The 27,985-nt window shown below is 43.6% G+C and overlaps 1 protein-coding gene across 14 annotated transcripts in view; it reads right to left on the bottom strand.

The window, feature by feature from the left end:
• Nucleotides 1-27,985, bottom strand: part of TRERF1 (transcriptional regulating factor 1) — a 204,146-nt gene that overhangs the window by 100,383 nt on the left and 75,778 nt on the right. For 11 of the 14 annotated variants that reach the window (XM_070456432.1, XM_070456433.1, XM_070456430.1 and 8 more), the window contains exon 3: nucleotides 18,910-18,992. The exons of 2 other annotated variants lie outside the window; for them this stretch is intronic. The gene's annotated coding sequence lies outside the window, so the exon portion shown is untranslated. Of the gene's footprint in view, nucleotides 1-18,909; nucleotides 18,993-26,040; nucleotides 26,375-27,985 lie in introns of those variants that run through there. One more of the 14 variants, XM_070456436.1, reaches the window with a different exon arrangement.

The following is a 27,985-nucleotide window of genomic DNA, read 5'->3' as shown; positions in this document are numbered from 1 at the left end:
TCTAGTATTCTGGCCTGGAGAATTCCATGGACTACAGTCTATGGGGTCACAAAAAGTCGGACATGACTGAGCGACTTTCACTTTCTGAGAACAAACAGGTGAGTGTGGGCAAGGAGGCTTCAGGGAAGAGGGCAGGGTAGGCCCAGGCCTTGCTGAGAGCCATGCCCGAGGTGCCCACGAGAGAGGGGCTGAGGGCTGAGGCCCGGCCCAGGAAGGTGGGCCTTGATGCCCGCCACAAGCCCTGCCACCTTCCTGCCCTATCTCCCGGGCACGGCCAGCTACTCTGAGCACTGCGTGTACACAGACAGCTACCCCCAGAGAAGACGCTCACTTCCCAAACCAGGGTAGTTTTACATCTAAGTGACAGAAATTCTCACAGCTCAGCTGATTTCTGGAGCCAAATGGAGTCAGAGGGGAGAACAAGGTAGCACCTGCAATTCTGTCCAGATCTGGGAATGCTGCTCAAGCCACAGTGATTCAGGAAACAGTCCGAAAGGCCTCTGAGCATGGAGATGCAGGCCAGGCACGTGGCTTGGCTTGAAAGAACTAGCTAGGCAGAGGGGGACAGGTATAAAAAGAGGAGGGGAAGAGGCCAGATGAAGGACTTCGTAAAGGGAAAAGAAATCAAGAGAGCCGGCCAGGGCAGGGATGGGAGCCAGTGGCATCCAAAGAGACCATGTGTCCTGGTTTTCCAGGGACGGACAAGTGGCCCAGGACTCAGGACTTCCAGGACTAACACTAGGACCGCCCCAGGCAAACCGGAACGAGTGGATCAGCCCAGTGGTAGCAAGCCATTCAGGGATGCTAAGGGGTTTGCTCATCCCTGGGAGCTCTCCCCCCTTCTCAAGGACCTGTCACTGCCCACCCACACCTGCAGGGCGATGGGAAGGACGAGGGCAACATACAGGGGCGACCACGTGCCCCTCCTTCTCATCTCATCTCAACCATGCAGATGTTTGAACAGGATCAGGAAGCAGAGAAAATTCTTTATTGTATTGTTAAAATACAACCTAGAATCGCGGCCAGTCTCCTTTCCTCAATGGTTCCTCAGGCACTGGGCTCCCCAGCTGCCCAGCCGGGTGTGGACGCAGCACCCCACCCTCGGGAAAGTGCTGCTTCTGTACTTGGACATCAGAAGCAGCAGACGGGGGACTTCCCTGGTGCTCTAGTGGTTAAGACTCTGTGCTCCCCAGGCAAGAGGCCGGGGATCGATCCCTGGCCAGGGAACTAGATCTCACACACTTCAACTAAGAGCCCACAGGCTGCGATGAAGATTGAAGATCCCGCGTGCTTCAACTTAGACCCGGTGCAGCCAAATAAATAAGCTAATAAATAATTAAAACAAAAAAAAGCAGCAGCAGACGGGATGACACACCCAGCTCCTCAGCCCAGCCCCATCCAGTCTCCACCTCCTCTGCCCTTTCAGAGCTTCACTTCCCATCTGCCTCTCCCCAAAGCAGATCCCAGGAGGGTAAAATCCACTCACTCAGCAAGGTCTTACTGGGCACTTACTGTGTGGCAGAGACTGTAAGGGACCGTGGAGGTATGGTTCAGTGGTGGGGGCTGGAGAGGGGTGGCAAGGTGGGGCTGGTTTAGAGAAGGTGAGAAAGATTCAATTAGTCAACACTTAATCACACAGCATTTAATATAACAGATGCCAAGAACTGCACTGGAGAAAGACAGAGAAGTTACCAGACAACTACAAAACCACTGTAAGGACAATGATGGTGATGCAGGGGCACCTCCTTCAGTTACTGAACCAAATGCCAGAGCACCTCACTTTAGCCTGGAGGTAAGTGCTATGGAGAAGGAAGGAAGGGAAGGAGGGAAGGAGAAGGAAAAGAAAGAAAGAAAACAGGAAGGACAGAAGGGAAAAAGGAAAGGAGAAGGAAGACCAAGCACTGACCTGAAAGAGCTAACAACCTCTACTACACAGGAAACAACCAGTGCACTGCACGATACAGGGTGAAGTGCTAACCTGGAAATCGGACCTTCAGCACACAGAGATGCAGAGCTGGAGAAAGTCCATCGCTTCCCAGAGGAAGTACAAGCAAAACCTGAGATGAAATCCTGATGGAGGAGGGTCTTCCAGGCAGGGAGAAGAAAACAGGCGCTTGCGATTTTTCCCAAAATGAAAAAGCAAGCGTATAGTCGTTACTCAAAATGTTTCAAAACAGCACACCTATCACAGGTCCTTGGTTTCAGTATCTTGCCAATGGTGACTTTCACAAATGTAAGTTACATTTAAGCGGAAAGGCAGGCATGAAATCTAATTCAGTCGTCCAGACTAAGGCGGCAGGGAATCAAAACATAATTTTCTAACACAGATCCGTATGCATGCTCCTACACACACACCCCCACACCCCTTAGCCTTCTCTGAGTGTCTATCCTCAAGTGATCCAAACCCCATCTCTCTGTTAGAAGAACTCTGTAATTCAGGGAAAGGGAAACTGAATTTCTAGGGACAATCTACCAATTAATAACTGGGAATCGACCGCATTGGTGGTTTGCTATAACAATATTCACAGATTATATGAGCAGAAAAGGCCACGTGTGGTCTGACGGTATACTGGTCGGTCAATAGAACTTAACAACTATTGACTGACTGTCTGTTTAATGAAGAATCCTGGGCTGGTGCTGGGGGAGTGGGCAGGAGGAGCCCCTGGGCAGGACTGGTAGGAAGAAGGCAGGATACAGTGAAAACAAGCAGAAGACACAAGACACTAGCCTGATAAGGCCTTGGGCATGTTGATCCCAGATGAACTTCCCTTCCTCATCTATGCACATGTCCCACCTACTTCTCAGGGCCATTTACTGAAGTGAGAAAATCTAAGCCTGAGTGCTGGGCAAGCAGAAGGATCTATTTAGAGTGTCATGGGGCTAGGAGGTGCCCCCCAGCTTCCCTTTCTTCAGCGGCCACCATAAAAGAGAATAAGAAAACGTCTGCAGGAAACCTGCAAAGATAGAACTGAGAAAAAAATTCTGATTCTTCAGCTTATCATGGAGGCTTTTGCCTCCTGCCATCTCTTCCATCACTAGGACCCTCCCTGGTCTTGAAGGACAGGAAGCAGATGAAGGCAGGCCCGGCAATCACTGAAGACTTACCCCACTTTCTCAGCAGTCCCCTGAGTCCCCCAGGTGGTCAATTCATCCCATCCTGTCCTTACAATTCTGGTTCAGAAAAGCAGAGGCTCCAAGTTGAGCTGACCAGGGGCACCCAGACTCAATTACAAGCCTTTGGCCAGCCCAACAGGAAAGTCACCGTCGTCTTCTCCCACTGACAGAAAACAAAGAAAGAGAAGCCTGGGCGGCCATCTTGGGGGCAGAAGGGGAGGCTGTGCCTGAGAAAGGAGCCCACAATGAAGGAGAGAAACTGGGTCTCAGGCACCTCACAGGAAGCTCCGTAAAGCCTCACCTGATGCCAGGATCTACTCCTGGACTTCTCCATCACACACGCCAACACATTTCCTATTTTTCCTTAAGCCAGTCCAGGTTGGTTTTTAGTTCATCTGTCACCTAACTGACATAAAAGGAGAGAAAACATGGCTCATCACTGCTATAAAACCTCTCTAGTCCCTCAGCAAATGCACATTCTACCCAGGGATTGATTCACTTCCTACCTATGGCCCTCCTGGGGCGGGGGGGGGGGGGGGGGGGGGGGCGGTGGTCACTCAAGGAACAAACAAACAAAAAAAGGCAATCGTAAGCAATAAGTCTTCAGTGATTGCTTGGGCCTGCCTTTATCTGCTTCCTGTCCTTCAAGACCTGGGAGGGTCCTAGTGATGGAAGGGATGGCAGGGGGCAAAACCCTCCATGATAAGCTGAAGTATCAGAGTTTTTGTCTCGGTTCTATTTTTGCAGGTTTCCTCCAGACATTTTCTTATTCTCTTTTATGGTAACCACTGAAGAGCCCAGAGGAACAATACGGGTATCCCACTGATTTATTTTATATCTTAAAAGATTACGTAGGGCCTGCAGTACTGAGCTCATGTTCAAATTAAGTTTGCTGGAAATCTAATTTGGGATGAGTAATTTAATTTGGCTACTACAATTAAAAGTGGCACGGTATTTGTGTTTTAGAGGAAAACCACATTAGATTCATCTAATCTTATTAGGTGAATATCACATTTAGATCACATTATATCTGGGACAGATATATACTGGATTGATTTTCATAAATCACTCAGGGAACCAAAAGAGAGTAATCTTCTCCCAGCTTCCCACCCACTCACCTAACACAGGTCAGAGTAGGTAGTGAATGTGGAAGAGGACTGGTGGGGAAGTCTGCAGCATAGCCCTGGAATTCGTGTGCCCAAAACACCACTTAAAGACAATCCCTTGGGAACTTCTCTGGTGGTCTAGTGGTAAAGAAGCCACCTCCCAATGCAGGGGACAGAGGTTCAGTCCCTGATGGGGGCACTAGGATCCCACAAGCCACAGAGCAACTAAGCCCAAGAGCTGCAACCAGAGAGTTCATGCTCCACAATGCAAGATTCAGCTGATGCAACGAAGATGCTGTGTGCCACAACCAAGACTCGATGCAGCCAAATAAATGAATGAATGAATAAATACTTAAAAGAAACAACCCCAAGCATTATGCAGAGGAATAAACTGAGGCATTGGTCGGACAAGAAACTTGCACGGGGTCGCAGTGAGTGAGTGGCAGAGCTGGGACTACAACTCAGCTCCCTGATCCCTGATTTGGTCCCTGCCATGCTACTACACGTGTTTTTAATAAGATCTAACACGAAAAATAGCCAGAGGGCCTCTGCTGCTACTCACTCAGCTAAAACCATGGGGTCGTCGGATATCACCCATCTTCCTGCCTCTCCTAAGTATCCTGGGAAGATAAAGAAGGTCTTACCATCTCCAGCACCCCATATCCTTCTGGGGAAGTCCATTTTCTTGATGAAACCCCCTCACTCCCAGATAACTAAAGTTCACATTAAAAACATTCAAACCATATGATGGATCAGAAAAAAAGATTCTGCTTTGCTTTTTTAAATGGTTTTAACCTCAGGAGTACTGCTAACTGGGAAGATTCAGCGCGTGTGATATCACACTGTTTTATTAAACTGTTGAGTTTAATCTAAAAAAATTAGGTTACAAAGGAAAATCAAGGCAAGAAGTTAGATAAAAAATATTTGTAACATGGGCTTCTCAGGTGGCTCAGCAATAAAGAATCTGCCTGCCAAGCAGGAGACTCGAGTTTGATCGCTGGGTTGGGAAGATCCCCAGAGGAGGAAATGGCAACCCACTCTAGTATTACCTTGGAAATCCCATGGACAAGGGAGCCTGGCGGGCTACAGTTCATGGGGTCACAAAGAGTAGGATGCAACGGAAGCAACTTAGCATGCATACATGCATTTGTAACATATGACAAGTCAATACACACATTGCATAAAAATCTCTTATCAGTGATTGAAAAAAGATGGAACACTGCACAATAAAAATGAGAAAGGATTCAAAGAGGCAATTCACACACACACACACACACACAAATTATCAATGACCACACGAAAAAATGTTCAAACCCATTACTAAGCAAAGCTTTGAAATTCAACAATGCAAAACTGTTTTCAACAAATTGACAAAAACCAAAACAACTATAATGCCCAGAACAGTCAAGGGTGCTCTGAAATAAGAATCCTTAAACACCACTGATGACAGCATAAATTAGTCCAATTTCTGAAGGGCCATCTGGTAATATGTATCACCAGCCTTAATACTAAGCAAGAATTTTCCCCGAGGAAATGATCAGAGGAATGCTCAAAAATTTATGCACAAGGACAGCTATAGCAGCACTAATCACAATAATAAAAATCTAGAAAAACCTAACTGTACGATAATAGAAAAATGGTAAAATGAAATACAAGGAACACCATGTAGACATTAAAACTCATGCTTTTGAAAAAGATTTAAAGACACAGGGAAATGCCCACAAAATGATGCTAAAATTCAACACTCAGTAGGATAATTCCATTTTGTAAAGAAAATTATATATCATACACTTTATATGCATTATAAATGTAATACATATTTATATCTATACAGTCTTCCCAGTGGCACTAGTGGTAAAGAAGCTGCCTGCCAATGCAGGACACGTAAGAGACACAGGTTCGATCGCTTGGTTGGGAAGATCCCCTGGAGAAGGAAAAAATGGCAACCTGCTCCAGCAAGAAAATTACATGGACAGAGAAGCCTGGCGGGCTACAGGAAAAGAGTCAGACACGACTGAGCACATCTACTTATACAGTATATATTTATATGCATTATAAATGCAATATACATTGCATTACAAATGCAATAAATGGTGGCAGATTCAGCTAAAAGTCCAACAAATATTCATATTCCTCTTTCCAGACTGTAAGGTTTTCACTGGAAAACCGCTGCCCAGCCAGGGACTTCATTTCCCAGCATCCCTTGTATCTAGATGGCCCCATGTGACTACTCCCACTAATGGAAAAGCAGCAGCAGTGAGGCCAGGTGGCTCACTTCCAGGCTGAGGGGTAAGTTTTCTTTCATCTGCCAGCTATACAAGATGTTACAGGAAACCCAGATGAACTTTTTGGCTAACTCAGTAGAGGCAGAGAAGACCCCAAAGCCCTATCAAATGAAAGAGTCATAAGATGGAAGTAGCCTGGACCTCCGAACTGGTCATTGGAGGGTTGACCACCGATCAGGAGCGTCTATGCTGGGCTGGGTAAGAAACCTCTGCTGTGTGAAGTTATAATCGGGGTTTTGTGTCTTCAGCAAGTGTTACTCTAACTCATACACACATATAGAAAAATTACTGAAAGGTAAATTACCAAATTTTATCTGATGCACTGCATGATAAAGTATAAGGCAAATTTTCAAGTGTATTCTTTCCACCACAAACATGTCTTATTTGATAACCAATAAAGATATTAAAATAAAAAAGCATTAGAGGGCATGCTATGTAATGAAATCTCTTAATAAAGTATTTATTAAGGTGACAAAAATGAAAACTTAGAAAGTTACAAAGACTCAAAAAATAAAAAAAAAAAACCCAGATGTATAACATTTAAAAATCTACTAAAGCAATTCCAGACAAATGATTGTTCAAAAATGACCCAAAGTTAAATGACAACAAACTAGAAAATATTTCAATTTATATAATATATGAAATATTTGTAACTATTAATATGTAAAGACCGCTTGGGAAACAATAAGTGAGGGATAAATACAATCATTGGGGGAAAAGATATAGACACCTAGTCACAAAATAGAAAATACTAACATACCTTATGAAACTTCACTAATAATCAAATAAATGCAAATTAAAATAAGATAATCTTTATCCTTTTATCAGATTGGCAAACATTTACAAAATTGTGAATATAGCACTTAATGTGGCTGAGGTTATGATAAAATGGAGGGAGTTCAAAATGGTATCATATCTTCAACAGTTTGGCATGATAGGAAAGAAAAGCTTTTAAAAATGTCTTTGACCTTCTACGTATTTGTCAAAAGAAATACGCAAGTATGCAGAATTGTTTGAATTGTGGAAAAAAATGAAACAGCTTAGATACTCATCTGTACAGTACTTGTTAGATACATAAACTATGGCATATGTCTGTGTATTCACATACTGGAATAATAAACAGCCGTAATTTTAAATTATGATGAAGACCTAAATGTGCACAACAGTGACCACAATATAAAAAAGCAGAATACAAAACAATACAGCTAGTACACTTTCTTAATTGTTTAAAACTGTATATGCATAGAAACTTATAAGTGCATACAGAAAAAGTACAGCGAGATTTTAACCAAAATGTAGTTCTCTCCCAGGGTGGGATTATGGGTAACCTTCACTTCCTTCTCTATACTTTACTATGTTTATTTTTATGTTTTATTATAGAAAATAATAAACATACACGGAAGTAGCAAGAATATATTTACCCAAGGCCCAGCTCCTATTATTATACATAGCTGAAAAAGCAAGAGAGTTCCAGAAAACATCTGTTTCTGCTTTATTGACTATGCCAAAGCCTTTGACTGTGTGGATCACAATAAAGTGTGGAGAATTCTTAAAGAGATGGGAACACCAGACCATCTGACCTGCCGCTTGAGAAACCTGTATGCAGGTCAGGAAGCAACAGTTAGAACTGGACATGGACAACAGACTGGTTCCAAATAGGAAAAGGAGTACATCAAGGCTATATATTGTCACCCTGTTTATTTAACTTATATGCAGAGTACATCATGAGAAACACTGGGCTGGAAGAAGCACAAGCTGGAATCAAGATTGCTGGGAGAAATATCAATAACCTCAGATATGCAGATGACACCACCCTTATGGCAGAGAGTGAAGAGGAACTAAAAAGCCTCCTTATGAAAGTGACAGAGGAGAGTGAAAAAGTTGGCTTAAAGCTCAACATTCAGAAAACTAAGATCATGGCATCTGGTCCCATCACTTCATGGGAAATAGATGGGGAAGCAGTGCAAACAGTGTCAGACTTTATTTTTGGGGGCTTCAAAATCACTGCAGATGGCGATTGCAGCCATGAAGTTAAAAGATTCCTTGGAAGGAAAGTTATGACCAACCTAGACAGTATATTAAAAAGCAGAGACATTACTTTGCCAACAAAGGTCCATTTAGTCAAGGCTATGGTTTTTCCATTGGTCATGTACAGATGTGAGAGTTGGACTGTGAAGAAAGCTGAGCGCCGAAAAATTGATGCTTTTGAACTGTGGTGTTGGAGAAGACTCTTGAGAGTCACTTGGACTGCAAGGAGATCCAACCAGTCCATCCTAAGGGAGATCAGTCCTGGGTGTTCATTGGAAAAACTGATGCTGAAGCTGAAACTCCAGTACTTTGGCCACCTGATGCGAAGAGTTGACTCATTGGAAAAGACCCTGATGCTGGGAGGGACTGGGGGCAGGAGGAGAAGGGGACGACAGAGGATGAGATGGCTGGATGGCATCACCGCCTCAATGGGCATGAGTTTGAGTAAACTCCGGAAGTTGATGATGGACAGGGAGGCCTGGAGTGCTGCGATTCATGGGGTCGCAAAGAGTCAGACACAACTGAGCAATTGAACTGAACAATACCATACCTCTAGATGTCCCCTATCCCTGGATGATTTTAAGGTAAATCCTGGATGAATATACATGAGACATAAGGACTTTTTATAGTTAACATACTCAAACTCTCCACTGTATTATTTTAAAGTAAATATCCAATATTTCATTTGTCAAAAACTTTAGCGTGTATTTTAAAAATATACTCATAATAACAGTATCACACCTAAAAATTAATAATTTCTTATATCAAATATCCAGTCAGTGTCCCAATTTCTCCAGTTATCTCCTAAATGCTTTTATACACTTGGTTTATTTAAATCAAGATCCAAACAAGATTAACCTTTGTATCTGGGTGATGTCTTTGACTCTTTTAAAATTTATTACATAGTGCCGCCCATCCTTTTCCATGACATTTTATTTACTGAGAAAATATGGGTCTTAGCTCCTCAGAACTTTCTGATCAAATCCCTGTCGTGTCTTTTAACAGGTTTCTCTATTTCCTGTATTTCATTTCAACTGAGATATAGTTTTAATGTCTAATCTACTTCAGGTTCTATTATATTTTTTGTAAGACTATTTAAAATCAATTGCATTATTTTTATAACCAGACAAAACAATGAAGCTAAAAAAAAAATTTTTTTAAGGAATTCAAAGAAACACCAGCCTTTCTAATTCACCCATTTCAGCCATTCTTCGAAACTCAGTCCAAAATTTTTTTGGAAGGCAGGCGAAGCCAATGCTGTCTTACAGGAAAGATGCTCAGTAACTATTGATGGACTGATCTATGTTCAAACACTTTCTTTTTACAGTTGAAATCCATCTCCCCTTCTGCCTCAGAGCTATAAATTAGTCCACCACCCTCTGAAGAATGGCATACCCTCCAATGGAGGAATCTTACATCATCCTACAACTGCATTTGTCTTCAATTTTCCTTTCTTTTTTTAAAAATAATGTAAGCACACAATTGAAAATATGAAAATGAGAGAAAATGAATGAAGGAAATACTCACTGTTACCTATACACTCCGTACCACCTTTATTGTTGTTTAGTCACTAAGTTGTGACCAACTGTTTTGCCATCCCATGGTCTGCAGACCGCCAGGCTCCTCTGTCCATTGGACTTCCCAGCCAAGAATACTGGAGTAGGTTGCCATTTCTTTCTCCAGGGGATCTTCCCGACCCAGGGATAGAACCCAAGTCTCCTGCTTGGCAGGTGGATTCTTTACCACTAAGCTGCCTGGGAAGCCCACCATCATTATTAGGGATACACATGTTGTACCTAATTGTAATCAGTGAATACTGGTTTTAATATTCCTTTAGTTAACATTAAATGCATTTAAAATATCTGCAGTTTATATTAAGGGTATAAAAAATAGCAATAATAAATGCAGGTGTGTCCACAGACCAGCATGAGGAAGAGAATTTTACTACGCCCCTAGCTCACCTCTATGGGCTGCTCCTTCATCCTAGCCTTACCCCCCATCACTATCCTAAATCTCTGTTTACACTCACTTGGTCTTAAGGTCTTGTCACATGCATGTGGATGTCTAAGTACTATATCAGTGGTTTTTCGTGCATCTAAACCTTCTGTAATTGGAATCACACTGCAGCTATTGTGCAACTTGCTTTTTTATTTAATGTTATATTCCTGAGATCCTTCTGTGTTGTCATAGCAGCTACGGTTCATTCATTTTAACAGCACAGCTGATATAGCTATATTCCACAGTAAGACTATGCCATAGTTTATACTGCAATTTCTGCACATAAAATTATATTGTAAATATCTTGTCACAATGCTATATATCCTGAAAATAATTATTCATTATAGTAGAGTATTATGCTGAGAGAAGAACTATTTAATTTTATAGTTACCCAACTGTTGGACATTAATTGTGTGAATGTCTGTGTTTGCTTTGTAAATAATGCATCAGGGAAGCATCACTATCTAAACAGCATATTAAATATTTTGTATTGTCTTTTCTGGAGGGGGATGTGGAAAGATAGTCCACAGAAGTGGTATTACTGGATCAAATGTATGAATGAATAATATAGTTCTTTAACACATTGTAAAATGGCTTCATAATAACGTAATAACATCAGAATTGGGGTTATCATTAAAAATTGGGTTGTTTTGCTAATTTGTTAAAATAGTACTTTACTGCTGCTTTAATTACATATCTCTTATTGCAAAATTGAACATTTTCCATATATTTGCTTAGTGTTCTATTTAGTTTTTCAAGTTCTCGACCAAGGTTTCAGTGTCTTCCTTTTTAATTTGTTGAGCACATAATAAAGAGTAATTTCTGTTAGTTACTTTTCCCGGGCTATTGTTTCCTCGTTGGCTTTTGACATGAAGAAATCTTTGATTATCCTGTAGCTTGATGGACTATTCTTTTCCCTTTGTAGTGTTTTTCTTTTGTTTCTAAGCAATATTCAATTCTATTGATTTCCTGTGCATCTACATTTTGCACTTAATTGTTTAATCCATCTGTAATTCATTTGGATGAAGTCAAACGATTTTTTCCAAATTGCTAACTAGGCATCAAAATTATTTATTGAATAATTTTCCCTTTCCCACTGATTTGTGATGAATTCTTTACAATTTATTAAATTATACCTGTGAGAGTTTATTTTTGAACTCTCCTAGTTCACTTACCTGCCTCCCCCTTTTCTTCCAGCACCAGAGTATTTTAATTACAAAAGCTTCATAATGCATTTTAATATCTGGGAGTGCTATATATTTTAATATCCAGTAGATCTAACTCCCTTCCTCCAAAACCATTTTCATAATTCTCCTTGAGGTTCTCATCTATGTATTTTTCCAAATAGACTTAGAACCATCTGGTGAAATTTTTTAAAATCCTGATGAGACTTTTGAAGGAATGGCATTAGACTCATGAACCAATTCCACAAGTATCCAAATCCTTAATTTTATTTTTTTTCCTTTTTTATTTTATTTTATTTTTTCATTTATTTTTATTAGTTGGAGGCTAATTACTTTACAATATTGTAGTGGGTTTTGCCATACATTGACATGAATCAGCCATGGATTTAATCTCACCATTTAGAAATAAGGTTTTTCGTAAACCTCTTTAACTCTTAAAGAGTTAATCATTAATCATGAATCTGTAGTCAATGATTATTTTATTTTCTTTACAGTATTTATTCTCTAAATTTACTATTTTTATAACTTTCTTCTTTGGCTTTTTGCTTTGATCTCAGTTCATATCCAGTGATACCTTTCTGGGGCTCCAATAAAGTATAAAGCCAGTGGACTCTACAAACTCAATTTTCCTTATCGGATTAAGAAATGGTCATCTTACATAGTGCATTCCTCCTTTTTAAGTGGTTTTCTGAAATTAGAAGTTGAATTGATTGAATGTACTTTTGATATTAATGAGATTATTACATATTTTTACTTAAACCATTTTGTGAATCAAATGAAACTATAATGTATATGAAGCCATTCCTACATTCCAGAGCTACAACTGACTTGGGTATGGTAGAACACTGACATGCTCTAGAGTTGAAATCTACTCACTAGAGTTTTATCTCGTATTTTCACATTCCTAAGCAAGACTGGTTATAGAGCCTCCCTTTGGGGACTTGCCAGATCTGTTATCAGGGTCATGTTTGCTTGAAAATAGGATCTGGAAGTTTTCCGTCTTTCTTCTAAACCCTGGAACATTTTATACAACACAGAAATTATCGGTTCTTTGAAAGTTTAAAAGAATTTTCAAAGGATAGGCTAAAGGGTGGGAGGGTGATGGGAGGTTCGGGAAGGAGGGGACATGGGTGTACCTATGGCTGATTCTTGTTGATGTACGACAGAAAACCACAAAATTCTGTAAAGCAATTATCCTTCAATAAAAAAATTTAGAAAACAACAAAAAAAATTTCCACCTGACATATGTGTGTGTGTGTTCCTGTGTGCACATCTAGATGGTCCATGTGGACATTACCACGTTTGCATACATTTAAAATGACACTGTAAGATACTGATCTCTCATGAAACAGGGAGTAGTTTTATTTTAATTTACTGCCTTTTCTTCCTCCCATGAAACAGGAAGAAATGCCCAAAATGATTAAGTGCTAAGAAATAACCCATTTTCCCAGGCTTTGGTTCCAAGAGCCTCTTTTTCAGAGGCCCACCATGTTATAGAATACTTCATGGGAATACTGAATGCTAAACCATCCAGATTTCATTGAGGCTGACCAAGTTTGGCAACCACAACTTTACCACTGACATATGAAAGTAAGAAATCTAAGCTCTGAAAAGACAAGGAAATCACCAGGCTCCTGCAGGTTCCCTCCAGCTCTGTGGTAAATGTCATCCAACTTTTTTGTCCACAGAGCCACCTGCTCCAGCTTGGGAACACTGCACCTCTCCCACCGCAAGGAAAGCTTGTAACTAAGGCCTGCTCTGCTTACTGCAGGGCTCCTGGACCTTCCAGGAGCACTGCTATGGGCTGTTTGTCCCCATGCCCCCAAATTCTTATGTTAAAGCCCTACCCCCCAGTCTGATGGGATCAGGAGATGGGGCCTTCAGGAGTCAGTTAAGTTAACATGAGACACAAGGGTGGAGCCCCCATGATAGGAAAAGTGTCCTTTTAAGAAGAGGGACTTCCCTTGTAGTTCTGGGGTAAAGACTTCACCTTTCAATGCAGGGGGTGCAGGTTTGGTCCCTGGCTAGGGACCCCAAAAGATTCCACATGCCTAGTGGCCAAAAACAGCAAAACTGAAAACAAGCCATATTGTAACATATTCAGTAAAGACTTTTAAAAATGACCCACATCAAACAAAAAAAATTTCTTATAAAAAAAGCCAAGGAAGAAGAGGAAGAGACACAGAGCTTCCTCTCTCCACAAAGAAGAGGTCATGTGAGCACGCAAGGTGGCGGCCACCTAGAAGCCAAGAGAAGAGGTCTCAGAATGAAACCTACCTTGCCAGCACCTTGATCTTGGACTTCCTAGCCTCCACACTATGAGAAAGAAATTTATATTATTTAAGCCACGCAGTCTATGATATTTTGGGACTATGGCAGCCCAGGCCGACTAAGACAAGAGGGTTGTGGCAATGTCGGAAGCACACCCAGCTGCAGCGGTGCAGACGGCATAGCCTGCTGGACAGATTCACCTTAGGAGAAGCAAGCGGTACGGAGTCTGAACCAGTTAAGACCGAGCGCCTCCTAGACCACGCAAGGACGGTGCCATATGAGCATATAGGACAGTACAAATAGCTCCAGTGACACTGTACCCAGGAGTGAGGCAGTGAACAGGGCAATCACTGCAGACCTGAGTGTCTGCTCAGAGCGGTCTGCTTTGATCCCAACTGATTTTTGATCCCAACCCAGGGATCAAACTAGCATCTTTTAAGTCTCCTGCATCAGCAAGAGGGTACTTTTACTACTGGGCTTCCCAAGCGGATCAGCAGTAAAGAATCCACCTGCAATGCAGGAGCCCCAAGATACGTGGGTTCGATCCCTTGGTCGGGAAGATCCCCTGGTGGAGGACATGGCAACCCACTCCAGTATTCTTGCCTGGAGAATCCCCATGGGCAGAGGAGCCTGGTGGGCTACAGCCCATAGGGTCACAAAGAGTGGGACATGACTGAAGCGATTTAGCACATGTACATGCACTTTTACCACTAGCGCCACCCCAGCAGCCCTGCTTTTTCTTGAGGAAGACACATTTTAATTTTACAGAGGATCCATGAAACATTAGAGATCTGTGAAACGTTAGGATTAGGTGCCCTTTTGTCAGTCAAGGTGATGAGTGTCAGGATAGCCTGGCAGGATGGCAGAAACCTCACAACTCTTTCCGGCGCTAAGATTCCACGATTCCATTCAGGGTTTCACACAAACACAGCGAGCAATCTTTTTCTCCGCTCGTACCAGTCATGGCCCCACACAGAAGCTTAATCCTGGGCTGGAGGGCAAAACGTATTTGTGGCAAAGTCATGCAGGCAAAGCAGAATGAGAAACATTTTATTGCTGTTTTGGATGCTAGGGGCGGATGAGTGTATGTTTGGTATTTTTTACTTTTTACAGCCTGAGCTACCAGGGAAGTCTTGTTTTTTTACTTTTTAATGACTTCAAAGACATCTTAAAAAGTCACCCTCTTTTGATAGCTCCAAGATGTAATTGCTGATACAATTACTAACACTTACTAGCAACTGACTGGTGGGCACACTGCTTTTCTCAAAAGTACCCTTTCCTTTCTGGGGCCTTCCAGACTAAGCTAAGTTTTCTGTGTGTGTATGCGTGTGTGTGTGTGTGTGTGTGTGTGTGTGTGTGTGTGTGTGTGTGTGTGTGTGTGTGAGCCAGGGCCTACACACACACAGAAACACAGCACACCACCAAAAGCCAAAGGAAACTGAACAAATTTTCCATTTTCAGGGATAAATGGTGGAAAGGGAGAAAACTACTGACATGCCTTTTCATTTGAACTATTTATTTATTGCAAGATCTTCTTCCTATGAGTGGAAAATTAAACTAACAATTCTAAGTTAATGACTTGAGAGTAAACAGTTCCTCTTCTTTTAGAAAATGAGTTGGGCTTATCAAGACTTGTGTTTAAGTGAATTTCTCCTGTCCCTTTAAATCAAATAAAGACACGACGTCAGCGAATGCCTAGGCTCCACGAGAAGCTTCCTAAAACTATGATTTTTCTCTGTACAGTTGCATAGTAACTCCATATATCCCCAACACCTGTTAGGCACAGTTGCAAGGAAGCATCAACCTTTAACACTGTTTCCACAGGTGTTGCCAGAAAAATAAGAAGAGTGCAATAATCATTCCCAAAGCTGAATGTTTTCAATATAAAGATTCTACTCCTTAGACTATCTCTTTCCTACTATTTTAGCGACAAGATGGTCCTTTCTTTTATGAAATTGTCCTTCCCTGGTGAAATTAAAAAAAAAAAAATGGTAGCTTTAAGCTAATCCCCTCAATTCTTTTTTGTAGTTTCTTGGTCCAGGCGCTATTGTACATTTGAGGATCACTTCTCTACAGCATCCTCCAAACCAAGGAATTTAAGGTCAGTCGTTCAGTTATCACTAGTTCTCATCTACTTTATCACCATGGTGACCAGCCAGTCTTGGGGGCAACAAACAACCCACAGAAAATTTAAGTCAGTATTCAGTGGGGAGGGGAATGAAAATTTTTATGGTTTATAAATTTGTGGTCTGTTAAGTTCCTGGTCACTCTGGAACTTTTCCCTCCATCCACAAGTCCCTCACTGCACCTTATTCATCCTGCATCCTCACAGTGATCACCTCCCATTTCAGAAATCAATTTCAGGGTGCTGTGCCAACTTGTATTCTTCCCACCACTGATCTGGGAACCCCAAACCAAGACCCTTCAGCTCCTAGAATTCTGAGGTCAGCCTGACGGCACCCAAGGCTCTCAAGAACAATCCACAGCATTCTATTAGATAAAATTCCACTGAAATAAAAGTCCAAGGCTAGCTTCTGTCTACTGCAGCATCTCACCCAGTCCAGACGATCCTAAAGTTCATCCTATCCACCCAGAAAAGCTTAACTGTGTGAAGTCAAAGCTGAGGAGGGTCACCTGCCCCTCCAGAACCTCCAAACAGAGAACGGTGGCAAGAAAATCATAACAGGTCTTAACAGGCTCTCAGCTACTTACAAGATTTTTTTTCAACCAAGAATACATTAATATGTAAAGTTAAAATTCCCTATTTTCCAGGGATTATGAAAGTGAAAGTGAAGGTCACTCAGTCATGTCCAACTCCTTGTGACCCCATGGACTATACAGTCCATGGAATCCTCCAGGCCAGAATATTGGAGTAGGTAGCCTTTCCCTTCTCCAGGGGATCTTCCCAACCCAGGGATTGAAACCAGGGCTCCCACATTGCAGACGGATTCTTTACCAACTGAGCCACAAGGAAAGCCCAGAGATACTGGAGTGGGCAGCCTATCCTTTCTCCGGCGGGTCATCCCGACCCAGGAATCGAAGTGGGGTCTCCTGCATTGCAGGTGGATTCTTTACCAACTGAGCTACCTTTAATTTAACCATGTGCTACTTAAGTTTTTCTTTTCCCCCAAAATTAATTCTAAAAAAAAGTTTAAAAAATCCATAAACACTAAATATTTTAATACCTTCACTTACCTTGTCTCTAACTGAGCTAATCAGTGACATATATTTGTTGTAAAGAGTTAATTTCCTAGCTTAAACATGCACACAAACATGTAAATATGACAATATTTTGAGTTATATGAAGCTAATAGAGATAACATTTATTGGGCTAGCCACTGGGCACTTTACTTGGATTACCTCAGTTAATCCTAATAAAAAACCTATAAAGAAGGTACTTTTCTTATTCCCATCTTATAGACGAGGTTATAGAAGAGCAACTTCATTACTGTAACTTAATCTCCACTAACTCAGAATTTGAGGAGAGTGTTTATTCTGGCTATAAAAAGGTTGAATAAGCATATTAGAAATAAAACAGCATTGTACAAGGTATAGTTAACCTCCTAGAAGGTCTTATGTTCTAAGACAGACTGAAAAGCAGATGCTAATTGCAAGACTTCCAACAGGAACTGTTTGGGAAGGTTCTATCTGAAACTATGCTATGTTAAATACTTTAAAATTCAGACTTCCATTATCTAAGAGTGGGTTTCCTCTCACTGTTACCCCAACAATTAGTAGCTAATTAGTTAGATTATACAATATAATAGATGTCATTGTCACTCTCCCCATGTCCATTTTCCTCCTCCCCCAACAGTATCCAGACCTGTACTTTCCCCAACCCAGGTGCTTTGAGGAAAGTTGACATATCACCCAGGGTAGGGCTAGGCCAATTAGGGAATATCTCCCATCCGTGTCAATCAACAGGCGGTGCTCACCTAGCCACTGTGATTGGCTGAGGAATGAACATGTAACTCAGTTCAGGCCAATGAAATGCCAAAGTTGGCTTTCTGGGGAGGGACTTCTGGAAAAGATACTTTTGAGTTACTGGAAAGGATGCTTCTTTCCTTCTGGCTGGAGGGGTATGCAACAATAAGCTCAGAAACTTCTGTGGCCATTTTGCCTCCAGGGGAAAAGCAAGCCCTAGGACAGACTGACACCATGGAAGAGCAGCAGAGAGAAGGGAAGAAACTGGACTGCTGATGACAAGCAGAGCTGCTATCACAAACGTACCCTGTAGTCCATCCCATCTCTGCGTTTTGCTGGTACAAGTCACTTAATTAATTCCCTGTGCCGTGGAGCCCCTCTGGGCTCCGTTTTATGACATTCACAACCCCAAAGAATCCAAACTGAGAAATGGAAAATAAGCACTCATCCACAGATTTTTCCTAGCACTTGCTCAGATTTTGCTTTTCCCTGTTTCCAGTGCCTTTGTGTTGCTTTTCTTGAGAAAATATAACGGACTTTCAAGAGACACTTTCATGAACTAATGAGTGCCCGTGAGCAAGTCACTTGATCTCCCAGTGTCTTTTCAACTCTAAAAGGGGTAGAGTTTGACTCGAGGGTTTCTGAGTTCCTTCCAGCCCCCACAGCCAACAATTGGTTCCATGTAGCTGACCCAATAATGTAAAGTTTCACTCACTCAAATCAACAAAAAGCCCTATTTGGGTTCTAAAGTAGAAACATCCCTTTTAATATATTCCAAATGAGAATATATTAAAAGCGATCAGGTATTTTCCATTTGTGCCTGGATATCCACCCCCGAGGGGGCTTCCCTAGTGGCGCAGTAAAGAATCTGCCTGGAATGCACACACGCACGTGGGTGTCCAGGCCCAGTGCAGCTGACCTCCCCTCCGTGGGGCATTTTCCACACCACGAGGATCAAAGAAACAAGCACTCAAACACCCAGAATGTCAGAGAAGCTACCTTTTTCACGATTAAGAGGCTTAATCTCTCAGGGTCGTCCTGCTTCTGTGTCTTCCTCCTTCAGCATCCTCCAGAGCCAGGGCCTGTAGGGGTGACCCAGAAAGCACATTCAGGATACCTGGCTTCACCATGGGGACAGATCATATCAACCAGGAGGGACTGAAGAAGCAGCTAAGGATGGAGCCCTGAAGAACCCAGCAGTGGAAGGACTGCCCAGTAAGAGGCCCGTCTAGGGTTCCTGGGGGTAGAGAGGATTTAAGAAAGGAAGACACTCAATTCTAAACTTCTAGTCACTCAGGTCCCAAACCCAGGAGTCACTGTGACTCCCCTCTTTCCCTTACACCCCATGTCCAACCCATCAGCAAATGATGTCAGCTTTGTCTGCAAAATACATGCAGACTCTCACCACCTCCACAGCTACTACTTTGGTCCAAAAAGCTTCTCTTATTAGCATATAGCTCTAACCTCCTAGCTGGTCTCCATACTTCCACCGTTGCCCGTCTATAATCCATATATTGTAGGTTGAATTGAGTTACAGGTTGAACTGTGTCTCCCCACAATTCCTACATGAAAGTCCTAAGTCCAGGACCTCAGGACATGACCTCATCTGGAATAGGGTCGAAGCCAAATGTCATAAGCTGTTAAGCTGAGGTCATACATCATACACTAAGCAGTAATGTGCTAGTTGCTCAGTCATGCCCAACTCTCTGCGACCCCATGGACTGCAGGCTCCTCTGTCCATGAGATTCTCCAGGCAAGGACAGTGGAGTGGGTTGCCTTTTCCTCCTCCAACACTGAGCAGTGTTGGTCCCTCATCCAATATGACTGCTATCCTTAACAAAAAGGGGAAACTTGGACACAGACACCTACACAGTGACCACACCATGTGAAGGCTGGAGTCACTGCCACGAACCAGGAAATTACCAGAAGCTAGGAGAGAGGCCTGGAACATGTCCTTCCCTAGAGCCTTCGAGGCAGCGCTGTCCTACAGACATCTTGTTCTAGGACCTCTGGCCTCAGAACAATGAGACTATAAATTCCTGCTGTCTAAGCCACCCAGTTTGTGGTACTCTTGTTATTGGAATACTAGCAGACTAATACACTAGGCTCCCCACAACCTCCTAAGTGATCATTTAAAAGTGACTCTTCCGCTCAAAACATTCCCGTGTGTGTGCTGAGTTGCTTCAGTCGTGTCCGACTCTTTGCGACCCCATGGACTGTACCCTGCCAGCCTCCTCTGTCCTTGTGATTCTCCAGGGAAGAATACTGGAGTGGGTTGTCATGCCCTCCTCCGGAGGATCTTCGCGACCCAGGGATCGAACCCACGTCTCTTATGTCTCCTGTATTAGCAAGCAGGTTCTTTACCACTAGCATCAGCTGGGAAGCCCCAAACATTCCTAGAGTATCTCATCTCTCTCAAAGTAAAAGGCAAAGTCCTTGAAATGTCCAAGACTCACATGAGCTGACCCAGCCTCTTCCCTGAACCCTTCTACACTGCCCTTCTTCAGTTTCATCCAACCACTATGGCTTCCTCTAACATCCCAAGCAGGCTCCTACCCCAGGGCCTTTGCATGTGCTTGTCCCCTGCCTGGAACACTCTTCCTCCAGGCATCCTTCACTTCCTTCAGGTTTCCGCAATAATGTCACCTTCTCAGACCCTCCCAACAACCCCAGCACCCATCCCCCTTCCCTGTTGTATTCTTCCTTGTTACACCCATCACCACCTGACTTTTATTTATATTTTTATCCATCTCCCCTCACACTAGATTAGAAACTCCCTGAAAGCAGAGACATGGTATTATGGTATGCCCCAGAGCCCAGCACATAGGAGATGCTCAAGAAATAATGGCTGAGAGATTTATTTGCAGAATGAAAGAAGCCAAGAGAAAAGAGAGTTGCACGAAGGAGGAAGTTGTCCACAGTATCAGAAGTAGCAAAGGCTCCAGAAAGATAAGGACCGAAGCGTCTGTTGGGTGTGGTAACATGGAGGCCACAGGTGACGTGGGGAGAGCAGTTCATGTGGACACAGATGCCCCGTGCAGCAAACCCACCGCATCCTCCCTTGCACCCTTCACATCTGCCAAGGGCAGAAGCCGGCCTGAGCGGGCTGCCTCAGTAAAGGACCAAAACCCAAGGGCAGGTTCTAACCGTCTGGGAAAGCACAGGAAGGAAGGAGGGAGGGAAGGAGACAAAGGGGGGGTGAAGGTTTGAGGAAAGATTCCAGCAGCATGACTGGAGGGGGTGAGGTCCCAGGAACTGCAGGAGTGAGTCCCCGGGTGCAGGAAGAAGGTTCTCTCTGGCCAGGAGGAAGAGGGGCATGTCCTCCTCTGAGTGGAAGGGATGAGCCCAGATGGAGATCATGGCACCACGGGGAAGGTGAGAACCTGAGTGGGCTTGCTGCTGGGCGAGGGGTTGAAATCACCGAAGGCCGGTTGTCTCCTGAGCGACCAAGGACAGACAGGAGGGGGACTGGAGGGAGTGGGGACAGCGGGGAATGTCTCTCAGGGTCAGCCCTGAAACCCAGCACCCCCACAGGTCTCCCTCACATCACCCAGTGCCAAGCCTGACGGGAGAGAGAGCAGGTCACAGGCCAGCATCACTGAGGGTGCAGCTGAAAAGAGAGGCCGTGGGCTCAGACACGCACAGTCCATGTGGCTGTGGGTCTCTGGGACAGGTCCGTGGCGGCCTGGGTTTAGGAGAAGGGCCTTCTTCCAACTGAAGAATGCTGGGACCCCACACAGCGCCACCCCTTTCTGTCTGGGCTGCATCACTCTCCCAGACCCCCGCATTCAGTCCTTTCAATCCTCATTCTCCGCTCCCCTGATCCCTCCCCGTCAGTCACCAGTCCTGCCTCTTACACTTGTGTGCTGGGTGTGACCCAAGTCAAAACCCTCATAAAACCATGCAGTGTTCTGAACGTCTGCTTACACTTGATGAAACTGAGCTTCAAGAAATGAAGAAGTCACCTGCTCAAGGTCTCACCAGCAGCAAGTCAAATCCCAGTTGGGGTCTGAAATCTTCCATCTCTCTTTCTTCTTGTCTATATTCATGCCACCACTCTGGTCCAAGGCCTCAACATTTCATCCCTTAAATTTAATATAATAAACGTCTTCTATCCGACCCCCCAGCATCCCCCCTGGTTCAGGGGACACATCCAGATGAATCTTCCCACACCATTGTCTTGTTTGGCTTTTCTGTTCCAATAAGACTTTATATACAAAAATAGACTCCAGGCCATAGTTGGCCTGCAAGTCATAGTTTTCCAATCATTGAATTATAGTCTTCACAGAATTATGAAAATTTTTCTCCATTATTTGTTCACGTATTTTCCCCTCTCCCACTGAGACTCACTTACAGATATGTTAGACCATTTAATGCTGTCCCACAAGTCAATGCTATGCTTTTGTTTTAAGTATCTCTGTGCTTCTTCTTGGACAGTTTCTATTGCCATGACTTCAAGTTGGTGTCTAATCTACTTTAATCTCATCCAGTATGTTTTTTATTTCCAATGCTGTATCTTTCAGCTCTAAAAGTTCCACTGGAATCTTTTTTACATCTTCTATTTCTCTTCTCTTTTCTGATTTTGTTTTCTTCTCCTTGTTGAATATGTGGAGAGTATTTATAATAGCTCAGAGCACTGTTTTTACACATTGCTGTCCTATATAATTGGAAGGATCCCTCTTCAATCTTGTTTCCCACATGCATGCTCTGCTCCACCCCATGCGCCCCTCAAGGTCCCAGTGTCCCCTCTGAGCTCCACCCCTCTGAGCACCCTATTTGAGTCCCAACTTGCTGAGCAATCTGTGTTCTTGTGAGTTCACTGCATTTAGCTTCTCTTGGCAAGTGTTCCATCTGCTGAGTTTCCAAGCAGACAGCACATCCCTTGAGGGTAATTAATATATGTGTTGAATGCTTGGAATTGCCCACTGCTCAACACAGAGTCTACAAGGGTAGATGTTACTTGAGCTACAGAACAATTCTGATGGAGTGCAGACGACATACTTCGAGAAGTATAAATATAAGAAAATACAAGAGAACTGGGACAGGGAAGGGAAGGGACACAGGGCATTCCTGAAGTTTTGGAAGGGTAACTATTCTTCCTTTGTAGGAGCCCCCAGGGTCTGACACCCTGTAACAGCCACCATGATGATAACGAGGATGGCACGATGGAGCCCTCTGCCCGCCTCCCGCGTATGCAAGGTCTTGGAACCCCTGCTTAGCCACCTGCCTGCACTCACACAGATATCCTATCTTCCTCCCTCTTCATGGGAAGAGCTTAAAATGTGAGCAATCCAAACCTGGCTGAATGGAGTTCATGGTGACCAGCAGGCTGGTAAACGTAGGGAAGAGGATCCTCCACTCCTGGGAAATAGGGAGTTGGCCCTAACCCAGTTCAACCATTAGCTGGGGACCACGCAAAAAAAAAAAAAAAAAAAAAATTAAGAGTCCCTCTAGAAAAACGGTACAGATGAACCCATCTGTAAAGCCAAAATAGAGACACAGATGTAGAAAACAAATGTATGGACACCAAGGGGAGAAAGGGGTGGGGGGCTGAGATGAATGGGAAGACAGGGATCGGCATATATACATTACTATGTATAAAATAGAGAACTATCAAGAACCCTCTGTATAGCACAGGGAACTCTACTCAATTCTCTGCGGTGACCTAAATGGGAAGGAAATCCAAGAGAGAGGGGATATATTATATATATATAGCTGAATCACTTTGCTGCATAGCAGAAATTGTTGTAAAGCAACTATACTCCAATAGTTTTTTTTTTTTTTAATTCTAAGAATTCCGGGGCCAAAGCAGGAGGATGGTTGGGAAAAGTGAAAGTCAACAGGGCACTCATGGGCCATCAGATCACACACTATGCAGACCGAATGGACAGCACCTGAATAACAAGGCTCTGGGAGGCTTGGGGACACAGCAGGGGATGGAGAGCGTGGGACAAATTGACAGAGTAGCACTGAAACATATACATCACCACATGTAGAACAGAGAGCCAGAGGGAGGCTGCCCTGTAACACTGGAAGCTCAACAACCGAGAGGAGTGGGATGGGCTGCAGGGGAGGGAGGGTCAGGGAGGAGGGGACGTGTGTATACTTGTGGCTGATTCACGCCCTCCTACAGCGGAAACCAACACAACTCCGTAAAGCAATTACGTGCTGTGCTCAATCATGCCCGGCTCTGCAGCCCCACGGACTGTAGCCCGCCAGGCTCCTCTGTACATGGGGATTCTCCAGGCAAGAGGACTGGAGTGGTCTGCCATGCCCTCCTCCAGGGGCTCTTCCCAATCCAGGGATCGAACCAGGGTCTCCTGCATTGTAGGCGGATTCTTTACCAGCTGAGTTACCAGGGAAGCCCTCAAAGCCAATTATACTCCACACTAAAAACAAACCAACAAGGGTCCAGGAGGAACCGATGGAGGGGAAGGCAATCCTATTCACCAAGATGCCCACTAAGAAATCAAGATCTCGCCAAACCCATGGAACCAAAGGCACAGTGGAAATACCAGGAGCTCTGGAGTCAAGCCTGGGATCAAATCCTGACCCTGTCACACAGTGGCTATCCAACTTACGCTGGTCACGTCCCCTCTCTGAGTCTGGTTCTGCATGAGCTAATGTGAAGCCTAAATAAAACAAGAAATGTAGGAAAACATCTAGCACAGTGCCTGGCATTATATAAGGGGCCCAATAAGTGTGCTGCCCTCCCTTCTTCCAACCCTCAGATCTCACAGCTCTCAACCCTCCCTAAGAGGAGCAAGTGCAGAAGCTAGAGAGCATTTCCCAAGGGGAAGGTTTGCAAAGAAGGATGGCCAAAATCAGCAAAAGGCAGGAGGACAAAAGGGGCTCCTCATGACGATGAAGAGAGAAGCGCTGGACTTCTGTCAGTGCCAGGGTTTCGAAACACACAAAGCCCCAGATCAGACCTAAACAGGAAGTTTGTGACGAGCTTAGAAAACATGCTAGCCCAACTGCAGGCGGTTGACAGCACTCAGGAAAGATGAAAATGAGCACTTCTGGGGGGCAGGGGTAGGTATGGAATTAAAGGAGCATGCCCGGCCAACATCCCACAGACGCGCAACTCCTCCCAGTGCCCAGAGCACCGGCTCTGTGCTCCTCTCTCACCCCAAACACGGGGACCAATCCCACGCAGCTGCCCTGGTTTTCTGGTTTCCACGTGGGGCCTGTCAACACCTCCCCACTCTCTGTCCCTCTCCTCCCTCACCAGGCATCAGGAGCAGTGGACACTTTGATCAGCTCTCAGGGATCTAGGGGACTCAGGTGTGTGAGATCATTTTTCAGGTGCAAGAAATCAGCATTTCCAGAAAGAGGAAGTGACGTGTGGAGGTCCCACAAGGCTCTCCACCAACATCTGGTTGACTCCACTGTATGTTTCATCACACCCCCTGGCCCTCCACCATGGGGTCTCCAGGATGCCATGTTTCCTCCTCTGAAATCCTGCCTGGGACTAACATTTTCACTTGTACTGTTCACACTGGTATGGGACACTGTAACTTCAGGTTGCTTACTTGTAAAGGCAGGAAATACAGACATGCCTGACCTCCATGATTTGTGTCCCCAGATGAAGTGAAAAACTAGAAAGCTCCTTCCCCTTTGTTCTTAATTTCCTAGCACATGTGGATTGAGCCTTGATACCAGGCCCTATGTCTGTTGGGTGTGTTCCAGAAAATACTTAGTAAATTAATAAACAACATCATTAGCATTTCATCCCAACTTCCCCACCCCGCTCCCCGCATCACTACCACCAAACTGTCCCACTGGTCCTGATATGCCCTCTGCAGACAGGTCCCTGGCTCCACCCCTCCTGGGTCAACCACCCAATTGTGAACTCAGTACCCTGACTGTCAGCCTCAGTGCCCGCCCCCTCCTTGGCACCTCCCAGCAGTGGTTTCCCCACCTCCCCAAGTTAGGTTCCTTTTTAAAAAATGACTCATTTAGGAAGAGACAAAACCAAAAACTTCAATGGTGAAGATAAAACAGCACCGACTCTCTTTAAACACCTCCTACTCCATGTAAAACTTAGATCCGATAAAGACACCCCAGACTGGACCTCCTCTTTAAACACCTCCTACTCCATGTAGAACCTAGATTCAATAAAGATACCTGAGACTGGACCTCCTTGTTTGGAACTTTCGGTATACACAATTCTTCTAGCAAAACACACTTCCAGTAATGTCTTCTCTCTGACCTCTTCAGGGTCTTCTTTACAAATGGAGGTGTCAGTACCTTTTTTAAAATGTGGGAATGAGAAGTGAAAGTCCATGCTTTCAACTCCTGGGTCAACAATTATTTGATGTTTTACTACATTTATGATTCTGACTTACTGGACAAAGGAAATTGACATTAAACCATTGGCTTGATGAGAATTATGGGGAGTTGTTTTTTAAAAAAATAAAAAGTAAGACTTCTTCATATGTAAGAAGCTTATAACATTCTATGCACAGTATCTGAAAGAAACAACATTGTAGGATATAGTAAATAGAATCATAACATTTTAGGACAAAAATGTGCAATTGGGATGATCCTAATCCTGAGGTTCTCAATGTCAGCTGCATTAAAAAATTCCCAAACTGGAAGAAAATTTAACAAAAAATTCCCAGGACCTACTCCCAGAGATTTGGATACACCTGGACTGTACAGGGGCTCTGACATTGGTTTTTTTCTCTTCTTTTAAGTTTCCTGGTGATTTTAATGTGCAGCCAGGGTTGAGGACTCCTGATTTATGGCAGGTAAGGAAACAGAGATCTAAAAAAATTAAGGTGCAGCCCCAGGTTGCATAGCTGGATACAAAACCTGAACCAAGTACGATATTTAAAAACCCCCATCCAGGAATACATGCAGTTCTGCTGCCTCCCTCAGATTTTCAGTATTCATCCAATTGTTAAAACTTTTTTTTTTTTTAATTTGGGGTACTAACACAGACGTGCCAACTTTTCATTTTGTCAAACAACGGTATTTTTATAAATATCTATCAGTGACCGTCACTGCTTCCTGACATGTCTCATGCTTATTTGCATGCCTGCCATCTCTCCACCCCAAACCATCTCTCCACACCTAGGAGGTAAAATTGGACCATAGCTGGCCCTGTCCAGAGTCTTACTCACCTCTACGCACCCTGCCCCTCACCAGCATCCACAGGACAAATCCAGACACAGCCCAGGCTTCAAAAATTCTCCATCTTCCCCTTTCCTGACCTCCATAACACTGATTTCTGAAAGCCCCTCCCTTGACCACAATCTACTTCCCAGGCCCTCCAAATTCACCCTTGGCCTTTCTCCTGACCAATGCATGACAGCTAATATATGAGAATTCAATATTTACAATTCATTCTTCCATACACATTATCCTTTTCAAATCTTTCCCTCATTGAGGACATACTGGAAAATTTTTTAAAAATTGAAGGGACTTCCCTGCTGGCCCAGTGGTTAAGACTCTGAGCTCCCCATGCAGGGGGCCCAGGTTCGATCCCTGGTCAGGGAACTAGATCCCACATGCTGCAACTAGGACCTGGTGCAGCCAAATAAATGAATTAAAAAAAAGAATGGAGGCTTTAAAAAAAAAAAAAAATTGAAGTATAGTTGCTGTATAATATTAAATAAGTTACAAGTGTGTGATGTAGTGATTCATAATTTTTAAAGGTTATATTGCATGTACAGTTATAATAAAACATTGCCCATATTCCCTGCGTTGTACAATATATCCTTGTAGCTTATTCATAGCTAAAAGTTTATACCTCTTACTCCCCATCCCTATTTTGCCCCTCCCACCTTCTCTTCAATGGCAAACACCTGTTTGTGTCTGCCTCTTTTTTTATTATATTCACTAGCTTGTTTTATCTTTCAGATTTCACATATAAGTGATATCATACAGTTTCGTGTCTTTGTCTGACTTCTTTCACTGAGCACAATGTCTTCCAAGATGCACTGGAAACTTTTAAAGAGGTGACCTCTGAGGAGTAGAATTAGGGGCTAAAGTGGGAAGGTGGGCAGGGGGTTTCTCTTTATACCCTCAGTCTGAGTTTGAGACAAGCATGTAGTTTTTAAATGGG

This window comes from Odocoileus virginianus, chromosome 27 (assembly GCF_023699985.2).
Source record: "Odocoileus virginianus isolate 20LAN1187 ecotype Illinois chromosome 27, Ovbor_1.2, whole genome shotgun sequence".
NCBI classification, from domain to species: domain Eukaryota; kingdom Metazoa; phylum Chordata; class Mammalia; order Artiodactyla; family Cervidae; genus Odocoileus; species Odocoileus virginianus.
The sequence above is the reverse complement of the archived record's forward strand: the minus strand, read 5'-3'. Positions and strand labels throughout refer to the sequence as shown.